Source organism: Ambystoma mexicanum, chromosome 10 (genome assembly GCF_040938575.1).
Source record: "Ambystoma mexicanum isolate Mex_15411 chromosome 10, UKY_AmexF1_1, whole genome shotgun sequence".
Taxonomy (NCBI): Eukaryota; Metazoa; Chordata; class Amphibia; order Caudata; family Ambystomatidae; genus Ambystoma; species Ambystoma mexicanum.
The window spans coordinates 331783734-331797330 of NC_090932.1; the positions used below are offsets into that span (position 1 = coordinate 331783734).

A 13597-nucleotide genomic window follows, 5' to 3' on the forward strand; every position below is an offset into this window, starting at 1 on the left:
CCCTTCCCCTGGTCTTGGTGTACCAAGAAAATATTTCCCTTCTCTTGGTACTGTATTCTTACAGTTCTATTCCACCAAAGGGGAATACTTCTCTTCCCCAGGTCTTTCTTTCACCCGATTTTACTGACCAGTAGATGTGGGTCTGAGACTCGTAGGATTCTGCTGCTTTCTTTTGGCGGACTTGGTTCACCTTTCCTGCCAGGTACTGCGATGCAGAAGAGAATTTGTGATGTTCTTCTTAATTGGTGCGGGTCCCAGACCAGTGTTTCATATCTCTGGAACCCTTCCAAAGCCCCACTAACTGTACTGGCAACTTTGGTACCCATGAAGGCCTTGCTTGGAATCTCCAGGTGGTGTGCGGCTTTCTCGTGTCACGGTCTGGTTCCTGCAGGCTTTGTTCACTTTACCGTATGTTACAGCGGCTCTGCTGCACTCTGCTCCTCAGTGGCAGCGGGTCTGCCTCCGACCGCGACATCCAGCCGTCTTTGTTTGGAGGTTGACTCCTGTAGCCTTCTGGGCCGTCTGACCTCTGCGAACGGTGAGTGAGCTTCCGAACAGGACGGTAAGTGTCCCAGATGGCGTTTTAGAGTTCCTCTGCTTTCCAGCTTTCAGAATCGTGACTCCTCCAGGGATGACTTCTCTCTTGGTTTCTCCACCGAGGGTTGGACACTGTTTTGCATCCCACCTCACTTTTTATGCTCCTGAAGTGTCCACAATGACTGGAACGCTTACTTTGGTTCTGCAGGGCGTTCCTCATGGCTCTGCGCTGCTTCGTTCCAGTGGCAATCTCTACTGGGCTAGTTGGATTTTTCCTCGTCCCAGTCTTCCAGAGTACTTCAGGTGGGTAGTCCCTACTCTTCCTCATCTGTGTTTCTCATGAGGGTTATGCTATCTGCCATGCACAAATACATGCAAGTGTGGGGAACTAGTGTGCCCCTGTATAGGGTAGGAGGATTGCAGAGGTTGTGGTGTAGTGTGGACATGGCCCTTTTTCCCCAGATAGTTGTGCCTAGTCCCATAGGGTGATCCCTCCCCAAGACATCCAACCGCTGAATACCACTCCCAGGGGGACTCTCTGGTAGCGGCCTCACCTACCTGGCCTCATGGATTGGAAGGGGCTCCCCTTAAGGGAGAAGGGGACGACCTCCAAGAATTTGTCACAGCAGGTTATTACAAATCCAAAAGGTGAACTGTCACTGGCCAACACCTATATACTGCTGGATAAAAGCAGATATTTAAGATATATGTGGCAGGGACCCCTCAAACATGCTTTACTGCACGCATAACAATCTGGCCTTGGGGCTGTGCAAATTTTAGAATCCTACAAGTGATGGGACAATATTAGCACACGGCAGCACAGCAGCTGGCGACTACAGTTTCACATCAACTTCCACATGTTTGCACTATTAGATACTGGGAGATGCAGAGATTGGTGATTGGTCCAGAATAACATTCTGCTGATCAGGTACTGGAGCTAGGATTTAAAGCCAAGTGTCTGCATGCTAAACTCAGTAATGTGGACAATAGGCTACACATCCCAATTTGTTGTCACTGGGCCTTGGCCGCAGATGCCAGAAGTGCTATACAAATAACCTACAACACATACCCCCACCCTGCAAGGTCCAGGAAAGTTTGCCCCTCTAACTGGCACCCCACTTGTTACGTCCCTGCATGGAGGATGAATGCATGTACCTTCCCCAATTTGGTGACCATTCGTCTCCCTCACCTCAAACCCTGAGGAGGAGTGACTTTAGGAATTGCCCCTCAGGCTCCTGGCTGTCTTCCTATGGAATGCAAGCTGTAGGCAGCAAAGTGAAAGTGTTGATTGTTGGGGTCAGACAGACAGTAACAGTGGTGGCGACCTGCTATACCATGCACCGAGGGAGAGCAGAGGGAGAGCAGCCTCCTCATGCAAGTTGCTGCAGTGTGCCACCAGCACAGGACGAGGGGGGGCATCCGATCGAAGGAAGACTGGAAACGGGATAGAAGCCTGGTCCTGCTGTTTTATAAAAGCGTGGTCCTTCATGCTGCTTGGCTTTGAGGCTTGCACATTTGCTCACTCCTTTTCGCACCCACGGCCACACCCAGCAGTCAAGGAAGCTGGAGAGAACAGTGACACTGAAAAGAGGGGTGGAGCCATCCTACAACATGCGCACCCACCTGCATGTCAATAATCATTATTGTTTTTTAGTTTGGGCTATTGGGTGGTGCCGCCTATAAGCCAAAACTATAGCATTGTAGTATAGAGTACAGACCGATGAAATGGCATATGAGGAGGGACACAAAGCTTGTAGGTGTTAGGTTATCTGCCCACCAATTGACTGTCCATGGTCATGCTAATCACTATTGCCATCCTCGCCCAATTCCTGCCCCTCTCCGGCCGAAGCACCTCCTCATGGGAACTCTTTTAGCTCGCTTTAATCGAGCCTTACCGTTCAACCTTGCAACCAAAGCACCTGTCAGCGCTTTCTCAAAGCAGTCTTCTGAGATGTAGTTACTTAATGGGAGCAATAAACACGCTGCTGGTGTTATAAAAATGTCTTAACCAGGTCTGCCTTCAGCTACTTGATTTAGAAGCACTGTGTGTCTTTCACTGAAGGCCTGTTAAAAACCAGCATTGGCAACGCCAACTGTTTTGCCTTGCTTTGTTAGTAATTTGCAGGTACTGCTACTAGACACCCAGTTACTCTGTCAATTTTGCATCCGCTACCATCAATGACCAGTTAGTAACCACTCCAGATGTGCCTGGCAAGTGCCTTTCCTATGCCTACACAAGCCCAAACTGTTGGCATTGCCCCTCCTTGTTTATATATCTTCCTAGTTCCTGGCTGTCCTCCCAGCTTTGGCAACAAGTGAGCAGCATGTGTCCAATCAGCAAACTGATTGGTAGCCATGTGGTGGGGACTGCGCAGTCCGAGGGGAGCAATGAGTCATCTCATTAATTTGGACTATTAGATGGTTCATGATCTGCTGTGAGTTATTGCTTTGCATGGGGGAAAGCCTCAAGATAACTGGCGGCGTAGTCTAGTATGAGAAGTATGTTTCGAATCCCAAGTTTGAAAGGTTCCAAGGGTCCTACAATATCCATCCCCATTCTGGAAAAGGGAACATCAATAATAGGTAGGGGTTGTAAGGGTGCTGGACATTTTGTTTTCTTCATTGATCAGTCTTTTGACACAGTGGACAAGTCAAAACATAATGTATGATATCTGCGAAAATTCCGGGCCAGTAAAACCTATTAACGACTTGCTCTTGGCGGTCCCTAGGTGTCCAGATGTAAGGCGAGTATGTCCTATCTCTAGAACCACCCTGCTTTGTCTTTCTGGGACCAGTATGTGGGATGGAATTATTCCGTCGTTAGTACGGTCTCCTCTCTATAGTAACCCTTACTTGATGAAGAAGGGACCCTCTTTCTTCCTTCCTTCCTTCCTTCCTTCCTTCCTTCCTTCCTTCCTTCCTTCCTTCCTTCCTTCGCCTTCCAATATGACTTTGAGGAAGACCTTGGCTAATATTGGATAGTTATGTTGTGCAAAGGCTAAATGTGGGATTGTTTCTGTCTTTGATTGATTGGTTTTGTGGCTTGTGGTCTCTATGCTCTGGTTTGGAGCTTTCTCAGCCTCACCGAACCACTTTGTCGATCTGTGTGATTCTGGTTTGGGACTTCAACAATATCAGGGAATACTGCCCTTTACAAAATCCCTTGGACCACTTGATCACCCACTTTAACCAGGTACATTGCTTCCTGTTGTTCTGCAGGAGTACTTTTACACACCCTTTTATAATCAGGGTCCACTACTCCTGCTAATACGTGTTGGGGGAGAGGTGGTCTTTCCCACACCTCTCACGACTCCTGCATGCACGGATCTCACTTGTGCTGAAGGGGGAAATGGGCGCCTTCATTTGGTGACCGTCCAACGTGATATTCCTTGACGTCCCGTACTATGGCGAGATCCAGGGCTTCCCCGGAAGGGCCGACCCCAACCTACGGCTGACCAGATTCAAACAAAGACGCATGCGCAGCGAAAAGGTTTTATGGGTCCCGGCTTTGCGAATACCCAACTGCTCGCCAGAGCCAGGCAGGGCCACAAGGGGGAGGTCCCCATTTGTGGATAGACCGCAAACAGAGGCTCTCAGAATACCACAGGCACGTGAGTATTGATTGCAAGGGAAAGTAAAGGAAGGAAAGGGGAAGGTATGGAGCAGATTAATTAAGGGGAAGACGCAAGGGTTAGGTTGAGTGTGATTGGATGGAGTGATTGTTGAAAACAAAGCGCTTTTTCTCTTTTCATGGCCATTAGGTTTGTTTTATATAAAGGAGTACAGTGAGAAAATAAGAGGAGATATGGGAACCTAGCTCCAAAAGGGGGTGGAAGGCAGCTCCGCAAATCACTGTCCCGACCAGTGCTGAAAATAAGTGAGGAAAAGGAATAAAGTAGGAGCCTTGTATATTTAGTAGGCTCGGAAATTAGTAGTATTTATTGTCTATACTGTTCTATAACTTTTGTGGAGGTAGGCCCAGGAGGGGCAGGGGTGGTGTGGGAAAAAAAAACACAAGGTTGCGTAAGAAGGGGATTAGCAGGATATGGGTTTATTTTAGAGTGTTTCATGATCATTGTTTGATGTTGTCGATGTAATTGTTGCTTTGTCCTGTGGAAATGTTCAATGGTTTGTTTTATGTAACTGACACCTGAAAATGCATAACTAATGTTTTAAAGTAATCGATTGAAAACTGTGATTGATGCGTTGGAGGTTGAAGTGTCACGGTAGAGAGGAAATAAAACAGACTGAAAAGGTCCTTTGACAAATATGGCTCTAGATTCACCATTTACACACATTTGCAAGCATCTCCCCTTGCATAGTTATTGAATAAAGCAATATCATGGTCAGTGGGTAGCTGAAATAAAGGGGGAGGGGAGTCGCCTCATATCTGGCCAGAAGAAGGGACTTTTGACAAACTGATATTGGATCATGTAGCAACCTATTTAATGGCAAAGTACGAAGGGACACCGCTCCAAAATAGACGAGAGGTGCTAGATTTGTGGAGAATATTTGACGAAACACCCCCTGCAAATAAACAGGAAATGGTGCACACAGCCATGCCAAACGACGAAGGAGGAGATAAAGAGAAGGAAAGGGAAGAGCCAAAGAAAATATAACCATTGCTTACAAGACCCGCAGAAGGGTACGCGGACCCAGTGTATATGCCAGGGGCCAGGGCGCCCGTAACTCGGTCACTGCACCGCCTCCTCCATACATTCCATCAAGCACAACTCCTACCCCCGCAGGGCCCACCACTCGAGATCTAGAAATAGTGTTAACATCTACCCAGGGAGAACACTGTGAAACAATGCTGACCTTGTCCGGGGGTAGGCAAACGCCATTACATCCTTCACTAACAATTACTGCTGCTTTACCAGAAGACAAATGGAAATCTGGGGATTTCCTTTTTAGAATAGACAACACTCCAATAAAAGCAATACGAGTAGAATGAGAAGGTGAGGTAGAAAGCGTGGGATATGATACAGTATCCTCAGAAAGGGATGATGAATGTTGGAGTGACTATGACGGAGCAGATGAAGGGGCGGTAGAAGGCGTGCAGCAAATACAATGGGCTACTCCGCGAATAGCAGCAACAGAAGAAGGATGGGAGGGAAGGCTTCGAGGTTAGGGAGAATGGCATTGGCAAAGAGAGGAGTAAAGGTGAGTAAGGGAAAGGTGAGATCAAAATTACAGATGCCCCTCGTCCACAAAGGAACGTGACAACCTCATTATGTGCCTTGGGCACTGATGGACAAGAACAATCTCCTCAAAGCACTTCCACCGCTTTCAGGAGGTGCGGGAAAATTGATAAATGCATTTGAAAAGAATACAGCGGGAGTGCATTTAGCAGTTGGGGGTATAAAAAGTCTTTTAATATCTGCAGGGGGAGACCAAGCAGACCCAGTGTGGGTGAAAGCAGGGTTTCCGGGAGTGACCATGGGAAATTACATTCATGAGGGGGCATCCTTCAACATGTGCGGACGTGAGTGTGGGATGCACTGTGGAGAACTTCCCTGACATCCCAGATTTACACACTGTAAAGCAATGTACCATGGGGGATGAGGAAGATGCTGCGCAGTTCATTTTTCGGGTGCAGGAGCTGTGGCGGGCGCAGACGGGCACGGCCTGGGGCCAGTCTACCTCCCATTTTATTTTACCATTAAAAGAGGCCTGCCAAAGGAGGTGCAGAAGGCCCTTGATAAAATTGCTGCGATAGAAGCTAATGGGTGGCCAGAAATACAAAGCATCATAGTATACCATTGCAGGAGGATCAAAGAAAGGGAAAACGAAATAGCTCAGAGGAGATTAGTGGATGAAGCAAAGCTGGTACAGAGTAAGTTAGTGAAGGTCGCAGCAGTAACTGCTGCACCGCCCTCGGAGCCGCAGTGAAAAGGGGAGGGGCCACTAATGCTACAGGCTAGGATTGCAGCTGCATGGGCAGACAACAGCCAGGAGCAATGGGGTGGAGAGGAACGGTACATGGGACCTCAATGGCAGGGAAAACCGGCAAGAGGAAGAGGTGGGTATCGAGGGCAGCAAGGAGGAGTGGGTGGATCTGCATATGGAGGGCAAGGCCCAGGGGGGTGGACCTGGACCATGTTGGTTGTGTGGGAGGTGGGGACACTTTACAAGGGAATGTCGTATCGGACCTGTGACCAATTACCAGAATGCCCAGACCTACAGTAGTGAATAGCAATATGGGCACCCACACCCAGGTAGCCTGTACGGACTCCCCATGGGCCCTTATGAACAAGACGGGCAGCATGACAATAGGCCCACACCAGGGTATACTGCACCCAGACACCCACCACATTGCTTACAGACCCGCCCAACTCTGCAAAATCGCATCGCACTCACACATGCAAACACATTCACCACCACAGCTAACGGTGCCGCAGCACCTTATCAAGAAACGTGTGTGCTAAGTGAAAATTCTTCTCTTGCCCAGGAACAAACACCCATCCAGATTAGGACAGCCCACAGAGAGGACTTGTGTGTCCAGTCCCATCCACTACCTGGTAGGGGCAGAGATAGAAAACAAATAGTTCATCTTTTTTTTTTTTTTTTTAAATATTTTATTGATTTTATATTTCAGAAGAACAAACGCACAACACAATACAACTGTTAATTATGTACAAAAACACCAAAGAAAATACGAAAAAAGAACTCCCCCCCCCCCCCCCCCCCACCCCCATCAAGCCAGAGCCGGCTCCCTTGTATCCTCAGTCGGGGCACTGTCCGGTGGAGCATTGTCCGTAGGTTCCTCTTCCGAATTCTCAGATTCGTCCAAGCCCTGTTGTGGGTGGGTCACAGAGGCCACCAATTGTCGCCAGGCCAGCAAGGGCCCTATCTCCTCCTCTCCCCCTCTAGTGACCGCTTCAAACCATACCACGGATTCAGCCTCCGCCCATCTCATAAGGTCCGCCCACCATAGTTCCACTCTCGGCCTGCTAGCCGATTTCCAGTTCATGGCAATCCTGCGTTTGGCCAGAACATATGCCAGGTCCCTCAGCTTGCTCAGGTGCCTAAAGTGTCTGGGCCTGGGGAAGATCCCAAGCATACACGACCAGGCAGATCCTACGTCCAACACCATTCCCCCACCTGCGAGCTTCATCTTAGCCTCCTCCCAAAATCTATACACTTCCGGGCAGGCCCAAAACATGTGTAGCAACCCAGCGTCCACCTCCCCACACCTGGGGCATTTTTGAGTGATCGAGCCTCCGAACCGTGCTATCTTCTGGGGAGTCAGGTAGGCCCTGTGAGTAATGTAGAACTGGAGTTGTTGGAGCCGCGCATTTCGGGACACCTTTTTATGATACCCCAGGACCCTCTTCCACTGACCCTCCGTCATGAGTCCACCCATCTCCTCCTCCCATTCATGCCTCAATTGGGGCAACTCTTTCCCAGCCTTCGTTCTGAGGAGTTCGTATATCCGTGATATTTCATGCCCGCCCTCTGAGACATCATACATAGTTTCAAGGGTGACATCAGGATCATCTGCCAGTGCCGTCTCCGGCCATCTCTGTCTAACTCGTTTCACTAGCCTGGCATAGGTGATGTACTGGCCTCTGTGCACCCCCGTCTCATCCTGCAACTTTTGGAAGTCCAACGCCTCCCCCTCCCGCCATATGTCCCCGAGCGTGGCCAGGCCCACCGGCTCCCAGTGCCTACGGACAGACTGAAACAGTTGGGGGTCGTTTTCGCACAGGGCCACCAGCGGGACCTGCCAAGATAGCGGTTCTGACTCCCCCATCAATTTCCATGTTCTGTGCCAGACCTCCCAACCTCAATAGCCGCCCTCTTCCCGTCATTTTATTCCTTTGTAGCCACACCACCTCTCTCAGGAAGTATGGGGCCGCATCCTCCTGCAGCAACCTAGATTCCGCCGAATCTTCACCAGACAACCACCTGGCCACATAGAACAGCTGCCCTGCCAGATAATATAGTTCGAAGTTGGGCAAGCCTATACCCCCCTTCTCGTAGGGGTTCTGGAGCTTCCACAGGGCCACCCTATTCCTGGAGTTACCCCACACGAAGCCCCTACACATACTATGAAATCGTACAAATAGGCTCTTAGGGATCAAATACGGGACGTTCACGAAGAAATGCAGGAGTCTGGGAAGGACCACCATTTTCAGCAAAGCCGCCCTCCCCATCATGGACAGGGGCAATCTGGACCAGAATGTCATGCTGTTCCTGACCCCCTCTATGGCTCTCTCTGTGTTATGCTTGTGTACCGCCTCAGTCCGGTGGTAAATATTTACCCCCAGGTACCTAAACGTGTCGGTCCGCCATGGTATTGGCAACACAGGCAGCCTCTCCAGCGGGACGTCCCTGTACCCGCCCAGAGGGATCAGGCTAGACTTCCTGGGGTTCACTGATATGCCCGAGAGGACAGCGTAATGATCCAGTACTTCCAGTACGTACTGCAGGTTCTCCTCCGGGTAGCGTAAGTAAAGCAGCATGTCGTCCGCATAGAGAGATATTAAGTGGCTGCCGCTGGCGGTGTTAATGCCCACCTCTCCGTATTGTTGCCGCAGGCATATCGCCAGCGGCTCCAGCGCGAGTATATATAACATGGGTGACCAAGGGCATCCCTGCCTGGTCCCCCTGCTAAGTTGCCAGGCATCCGAGATTGTGGCCCCAGTCTTGACCCTCGCCACCGGGCTGCTATATAACAACTGGACCCATCTGATATACCCAGGGCCCACGCCGTATCCCTGCAGGGCCGCTTTCAGCCAAGGCCATCTCACTGAATCAAAGGCCTTGACCGCATCTAGCGACACTACCGCCATCTCGCCCGTGTCATCCTTAGTATGGTCGATAACATGGTGCAGCCTCCTATGGTTATCACTGATATTCCTGCCTGGGACATATCCCGTTTGATCCGGGTGGATCAGCTTGCCAATCACCTTCTTCAATCTGTTGGCCAGCACCGCCATGAGTATTTTGCTGTCCTGGTTTAGCATGGATAGAGGTCTATAAGATCCACACTCAACAGCCGGCTTGCCTGGTTTCAGTAATGGGACAATCATGGCCTCACGGAGGGACAACGGGAGTTCTCCCTGTTCGTATGCCTCGTTATACAAGGCCAGCAGTGGCTGGAGCAGCTCCTGCACTTACACCTTGTAAAACTCACCAGGCAGTCCATCCGCTCCAGGTGCCTTACACGTGGGGAGGCCCCGGATCACCACCTCCAGCTCATCTGAAGTGATAGGGGCGTCCAGTTCCTCCCGCTCCAGGTCGTCTAGGGTGGGCAGACCAATGTCTTCCAGTGTGTTCAGGATGTCCTGGCTCCTGTCCTCCCCAGTGTCCTCATACAAACGTTTGTAGAACCTGAGGAATTCCTCGTTCACCCCATCCTGAGTGTTGCGAAGACAACCGTCCTCACCACGGATCTCATGAATAACCACTCGGGGGGACTCGCTCTTGTACAGCCAGGCTAGCAGTCTGCCTGGCTTGTCGCCCCCCGCGTGCAGCCGCTCGGTATATTTCCTATGGTCAATTTACATAGTCGATCCCAAAGAGCGCTGCACGCCACCTGAAGGTCCCTCATCCTAGTCTTGTCTACCTGAGTGGCGTTCTCGAGACGAGCCAGGCTCTCCAGTTCACTTTCGGTGTCCTGAAGCTTCCTCCCGATACCCCCTTGAAGTCCCTTGGATTTAGAGATGGCCACTCCGCGTACCACTACCTTAAAGGCCTCCCACAGAGTTCCCGCAGAACGCACGCTACCCGTGTTTATCTCAAAATATTCCCCGATGGCAACCCTCAGGTCTTCCCGGAATCCCTCATCCTGCAGTGCCTCCGACCGGAGCCTCCATGTGGGGACCCGAGGCCTAGGGGGTTGGTGTCGCCACTCTACCACCAGGGGGGAATGGTCCGACAATACTCGAGCCTTGTATTCCGCCCCCACTATTTCGCCCGCTATCTCGGCGGTTCCAAACACATAATCCAATCTCGTATATGAATCGTATGGCGCCGCATAGTGCGAATACTGCCTCTCTGTGGGGTGGAGTTTCCTCCACACATCTACCAGTCCCAGGTCTCCTAATAATGTCCCGAGCGCCTTGGCCGCCGGCGACATTTTCCCTTTGGTATCAGCGGACCGGTCGATTTTTGGGATCTAAGACGCAATTGAAGTCCCCACCCCACACCATCGCACCCCCTACCAAGGGGCCAAGTTTGCCATAGAGGGATCTAAAGTAGGCTGCAGTATCATGATTGGGGGCATACAGGTTGAGGATGTGTACTTCCCTGTTCTCCAGGAGTCCTGTTATCGCCACCATTCTACCCTCCGGGTCCACTATCGAGTCTAGCACCTGGAACGGCACGTGCGGCGCCACCCAGGTGATGACCCCTCTAGCATACGCCGAGTACGTGGCACCCACTACCTTGCCCTTCCACTTCCTCTTGACCACCTCCAATTTCTCCCTGGTGAGGTGGGTCTCTTGTAGCAGGGCTATGTCTATCCGCATCCTCCTCAGGTATAGCATTACCTTGTTCCGCTTGAGGTAACTATTGAGGCCTCGGACATTCCAGGTAACTATGCGAAGACTATCCGATGCCATCGGTTTGGTCTGTATTCAGCCCCGCCCTCCCCATAATACCCCCTTGGTCTAACACTCCGCCGGCTCTTCCGCCCTTGGTCCCCATCCCCCCTCCCTGTTTCCCAACTACACACCACAGCAAACAACCCCTCCCATCCCAACAAAAGCCCAGCTCCATCCCTGGATCTCAGGCCCACCCGCGTCTGGTCTTATCCCGTATTCAAGGAGTAGGACCCCCCGGGGCGTCGCCGATCTAACAGCGACCTAACTAACTAGATGTGTTACTACTGGGGATAAAGGAAGCCTCTTGGAGCTCCCAACCAAGTAACCACGGGTAGGCACGCCCAATGGGCCAGCCAGTCAGCACCACATCATACGCACAATATACCGTATAAATGACTATATTCAAGTCCCAATGTCTCGGCCCCATTGCCCTAGGCGACCCAGCCGTAAATTACTTATCTTCCGTAGTCTCTGCCTGGATGCCCGATTCTTGAGGACTGCCCAGCGCGTCTAGCCAGTCCATCGCTTCAGTTGGTGTTTCAAAGAACAGGGATCTGCTTCTGTAGAAAAAGTTCAATTTGGCCGGGTAGAGTAGCATGTAGCGATGGCCAGCTTCACAAAGTCTCCTTTTTCACCGCCCCAAAGTGCATCCGACTCCGCTGTACTTGTAGCGTGTAGTCAGGGTAGGCCGTGATCTTGGCCGATCCTCTGTCAATCGTTCCCCCTTTTCGAAAGAATTCAAGAATCTTTTCGCGATCTCGGTAGTTCAGAATTTTCGCGATCACCGGCCGCGGGGTGGCCCCAGGAGGCGGCCTCCTGGTTAGGGCCCTATGCGCTCTCTCGACTGCAAACCCCTGAGTCAGTACCCCGCCGGTAATCTCCTGCAAAAACATGGATTCCACAAATTCCGTGGGGTCTGGCCCTTCCGTTCCTTCAGGAAGGCCCACGATGCGAATATTGTTGCGCCTGGCACGTCCCTCCGCCTGCTCCGCTCTGTCCTCCAGGTTGCCCACCCGTTGCACAAGGGCGTGTAGTTCCTTTTTATGAGCAGAGCAGTCTGCCGTGTTCGTGGCCGTCTCCTTCTCGATGGTCCCCGTGCGCTCCGAGATCGCCCTCACATCCAGTCTAAGCAGATTCACCTCCTCCTGGACGGCACCGATCTTAAGGTTTAAGCCTTCCTGTAGCTCTTTCATGGCGAGGCCCAACTTGGTCTCCCATGACACTTTTAAGTCCGCAATCGCCGCCAGCACCTCCTGTATCGTGCCCGGTGACTCCGCGGCCGACACGGGGGACTCTTTGTTCTTGCCTCCTTCCGCCCCTGAGAGGGACTTGGCGTAAGCCTCCATCGTGGGCTGTTTGGCCTTGGGTTTCACACCTCTCGTGGTCATGTTGTTGTATGAGTCGGGCGGGGGCCCGTCCCGCCAGGCACCGAGGGGGAGTCACGCCACACAATGCTCAAAGCCTGGCCCCCCACACCATGGGGCATCCAACACGCCCGGAGCACCCCAACCACCGGGCCCACGGTCCCGTCGTCACAGCTACATCCGTTCGGCTCTCCAGCTCGCTGGGCCACCGTGCGTCCTAGGCGGCGCTCACGTGTTTTAGTCCCCAAGCAAAGGGACCCAAGGGTCCTGCACTCGTGATCGCGACACTGACTTCACGATCCTCGGTGTTCGTAGCGTGTCGCCGCCATTTTGTCTTGTCCGCCTGCTCGGGGCTCGTCCCAGTCAATCACATTTATTTCGGTTTCTAGGCCTTCCAGACATCAGACTTTCACCGGGTGTAGTGGTGGCATTCACACGCCTGGACATCGATTTCCAGCGTCGGCCGGCCCCCGTGGACGTACCCCTCCATCAGGATCAAAATAGGATCAGCGGAGCTCCTCCAGAGTGCGACCCCTTACATGGCCGTCCAAGCCACGCCCCCTACAAATAGTTCATCTTTATGTTGGAGTGGGGGGTGTGGGGTGGGTGGGTGGGGGGGTGGGGGGGTGGAGAAATCATGTTTATGTGAAGGTGATTGTCAATTATCTGGCAATAGTCTTGAGACGCAAGGATTTTCTGGGTCTGTGGTCACGGTTGCTTACACAGATGATCTAGTTGTCAAAATAGGAGGAAGGACAGTACAGCATCATGAGAACGCACCTGTGAATTTACTGGGAGGAGACTTACTAAGCAGCCTAAACATGACCATCAAATTTACAGACCAAGGGATAGTATGCTCCACCCGGGGCATGTGCTACATGCGAGCGATGCTTCTCATACAAACAGTAGCAAACCAGACAGCTGTCTGAGGGGTACCAGCCAACGCAGACATGTTTGTTTATGGCATGCGGGTGTTGGCAAGGGGGGTGCCGGAGATTACACATAAGGATTGGAGAGTGCCCTCTGATTTTGTTTTACACCCTGTAGCGACCCCCGAGATATTGCTTGGCACCATTTTGTCTCTCGATCTTCAGGGGGTTCAGCCGTGAGTGGAGGACAGTATTGTGCATTGACCCAAACCTA

General features: G+C 51.7%; 1 protein-coding gene across 3 annotated transcripts in view; it reads left to right on the forward strand.

Annotated features, from left to right (window-relative positions):
* NSD3 (nuclear receptor binding SET domain protein 3) overlaps positions 1–13597 on the forward strand; it is a 2619674-nt gene that overhangs the window by 422817 nt on the left and 2183260 nt on the right. The gene's annotated exons all lie outside the window — the stretch shown is intronic.